The 3,857-nt window shown below is 39.6% G+C and overlaps 1 pseudogene; it reads left to right on the forward strand.

Annotated features, from left to right (window-relative positions):
• The first annotated feature begins 1,393 nt into the window (after window positions 1-1,393).
• On the forward strand, window positions 1,394-1,732 carry LOC100606964 (annotated as a pseudogene).
• Window positions 1,733-3,857: the final 2,125 nt, after the last annotated feature.

Below are 3,857 nucleotides of genomic sequence, written 5' to 3' on the forward strand. Positions count from 1 at the left end.
GAATTTCCCTTGCTTGCACTCATTCTCTCTCATGCCACCCTGTGAAGAGGTGCCTTCCACCATATTGTAAGTTTCCTGAAGCCTCCCCAGCCATGTGGAACTGTAAGTCAATTAAACCTCTTTTCTTTATAAATTACCCAGTCTTGGGTATTTCTTCATAGCAGTGTGAGAATGGACTAACATACATGCTGACAGGAATCATTTTTCATTAATGACTTTGAATCTCAAACGAACCCAGTAATACTACTGCCTTTCCATGGTTCATTCACTTTCTTACCCTTCTAGATGACAATTTCATACTTCTCTCCTCTCTCCTGAGACCTCCCATGCTTCTTCCCACATCCTTATTCTCAAATGACAACTTGTATCTATTTCACTGAGAAAATAGAAACAATCAAAAGAGAAATTCTGCTAGTTCCCATTATCTCAATACAAACCCACCAGCTTCTGTACCATATATTCTTCCTTCCCTAGTGCTTCTGTAGATGGACCATCCAAATCTCTGCCTATGACTATCTCCATATATGCACTAGATTCTACTTTCATTATTTGATTACAGATATTCTCTCTTATTTACTGCATCATTAATTTTTTCCTCTCTGTTGGATCATCCCAACAGCATTCAAACATGCTATTTTTCTAGCCAGCATTTAATCTGTTATTTTTCTGACCTATCCCAATTAATGAAAACTCTACCTTTTGAGTTGCTCAAGCAAAAAGCATGGTCATTCTTGACTTCTCTTTTTCTCACACCGTATATCCAGTCTATCAAGAAATCCCACTGACTCTACCTTCAAAAACTGGTTACTTCTCAGCATTTCTTCTATTATGCCCTGGTCTTTGAAGCAAGCATTTAGTGTCTAGATTATTACCATGGCTTCCTAGGTGGCCTCCTTAATTTTATCCTTACCCTCCTACTATTCCCAGTGCAACAGCCAAAGTAATCCTTGTCTTGTGTTCCCTCTACTCAAAGCTCTCCCATGACTTCCCATCTGACTCAGACCAAAAGCCTGAGTAAGTCCTTACAAAGACCTAAAGAGCCTTTGCTATTTGTCCCCCACTCTCCTGTTCCCACTTTGACTTTGCCTCCAATTCTGCCCTTCACGCACTTTGCTATAGCCATACTGACTTTCTTGTTTCTTGAAAATACCCAATACAACTCTTCATGAGGGTTTTCTCACATGTTCTTCCCTCTGCTTGAAACGCTCTTGTTCCAATGGTCATGAAGCTCATCCTCTCCCCCCCTTTTAAAGTCTTTTCTCAAATGTCACTTTCTCAGGAACATTTTATTTGACCACTGTTCTTGAAATTGTCCTCTCCTCTGCTGCCACCAAGGTTCTGCACCCTTCCCAGGAAGCTAAGTCCACATGGGGGTGAGGGGCTCGCCCACACCATGGCCTCAATCTCCCAGCTTGCCTGCATCTATTCAGTCTTCATTCTGTATGAGGATGAAGTGACTGTCAGGGAGGATAAGATCAATGACCTCATTAAAGCAGCTGGTGTAAACGTTAAATTTTTTTGGCCTAGCTTGTTTGCAAAAGCCCTGGTCAATATCTGCATCTGGAGCCTCATCTGCACTTAAGGGGCCAGTGGATCTGCTGCAGCAGCTGGTGCTGCACCAGCAGGAGGTCCTGCCCCCTCCACCACCACTGCCTCAACCAAGGAGAATAAAGTGGAAGCAAATAAAGAATCTGAGGAGTATGTTGAGGACAAGAGCTTTGGTCTTTTATGACATGTTCAATAAAAAGCTGAATTCCGTTGGCTATAGTGGTTCAAGCCTGTAGTCCCAGCTACTCTGGAGGCTTGGGCAGGACGATCTCTTGAGCCCAGGAGTTTGAGGCTGCAGTGAACAAAGACTGTGCCACTGCACTCCACCCTGGGTGACAGAGCAAGTCTCAAAAAAACAAAACAAAACAAAAATACAAAAAAAAACTGAATTAAGAAAAAGGGATTTAATTACACTCTGTCAGACACACTTTCTATTCTCCCTGTTTTGTTTGTCTTCATGGCACTTATCATCTTCTAATATCCCATATAATTAATTGTTTTATTGGTTGTTGTTGTATTTTTCCTGTTTGACACACAGACTCCTGAAAGTAAGCTCAACGAAGTAAGATTTTTTGTTTGTTTGTTTGACTGGTTGGTTCACAGCTATATACCCAGCACCTAGTGGAATGCCTGCCACATTGTAGATGCTTACATATTTGCTAAAGGAATGATTTTAACGTCTTAACTATGTGTTCTGTATTATTTTGTACCTATTCAGGTGTGCAAGTCTAGCAGTATTGTAAGCTTCTTAATGGCCAGAATAATGCCACTTTGTGGTTTCTGTCCATGGCACGTATTATAAAGATTGGATTCCACATTAAACACCTATTGAATTGAACTGCACAATAAATATCTTCATTAGCATTCAGCTGAGTCCTTCCCAAATTCCTAAGAAAGATAATAAAATGGTTGTTGTTTTACAACACTTTTTTAAAGGTTTTAAAACTTTTAGTTTCAGGGAATGGGGGGGCACATGTGCAAGTTTGTTATTTGGGTATATTGCATGATGCTGTGGTTTGGTCTTCTAATGATCCCATAGCCCAAGTAGCCGACATAGTACCCAATAAGTCGTTTTTCAACCCTTTCTCCCCTCCCTACCTCTCTCCTTTTGGAATCTCCAGAAAACAATAAGTTTCAGAGTTATCTATTACACAATAGAAGCCTAGTGAGACAATTTTGTAGCATTGCTTTTGGAAATTATGGATATTTCCCATATTATCACATTAGCTGTTCCATGTTAACTTTTCTCCTGAGCTAGTAATTTACTTACCAACAAAATGGCTTAACCAAATGCATATCTTTATTGGTTAAGTAGGCCATTTATGCAACAAGTGTAATAGATCCCAAAATGTACAACAGCCCAACAACAATAGAAAATTATCTTTTGCTCGCGTAACAGTACAGGGAACGTGGACAGGGTGAGGAGGTCTTCCTCCATGCAGTCAAGTCTAATAGAACCTCTGTTTTCTTCAACATGTAGCTTCCAAAGTCACCCTAGAAGTTTTCTCCATCCTAACCAAACACAATTGGAAAGAACATGCAGGAGCACACATGGGAGGTTTTTGTGGACCAGTCTTAGAAGTGGCCCATCACATCTACAAAAACTTCACTGGTAGAACTCAGTCACACAGCCACATCCACTGGGAAGTATAGTTTAGCTAAGTGCTCAGGAGGTAGTGTTGCCAGATTTAGGGAAAATACAAAATAAAACAATATACCTTGTATTTATCTGGCTATTCTACAAGGAAAAAAAAAGAACATTTCAGTCAAACAGATAATATCCAAATAAGAATGCAGGAATGAGATCCCACTATATATTCTTAATATTTCCCGATCCTTTGATGGCATCTATCTCAGAATGCTCAAGACCAGTTTCTAACAACTCAAAATCAGTGTGATTACACATGGCACTTACGAACTCACAGAAGTTTTCACTTATGAAAACACACAGGTAAAAAACTACAGAGAAAGAGAAATGAAGACACCTCTAGTACTGCTAAAGATAATGGCCACATTTGGAAAGAGCTTGTAACTCATCTGTAAACAAAAAAATCTAAAACATCTAAAGTAGATTTATCCAATAACTATCTATTGGCCTCATTTATTTCTGTGGCAAAAAATGTTTGACCTTATATGTTGCTAACAGGAGATGGTGGAAAGGAGACAACAGAATTTAGGAACCTTCTCATGACCTTCCATCTGGAGATCATCAACCCTTCTTAGCTGTTTTCTCCCGCTACCAAGTAATCATTTTAACATAAGTTTACCTCCAGGAAAAACAGTTACTCTGACAATTTTTATTCAGGTAT

This window comes from Nomascus leucogenys, chromosome 12 (assembly GCF_006542625.1).
Source record: "Nomascus leucogenys isolate Asia chromosome 12, Asia_NLE_v1, whole genome shotgun sequence".
Taxonomy (NCBI): domain Eukaryota; kingdom Metazoa; phylum Chordata; class Mammalia; order Primates; family Hylobatidae; genus Nomascus; species Nomascus leucogenys.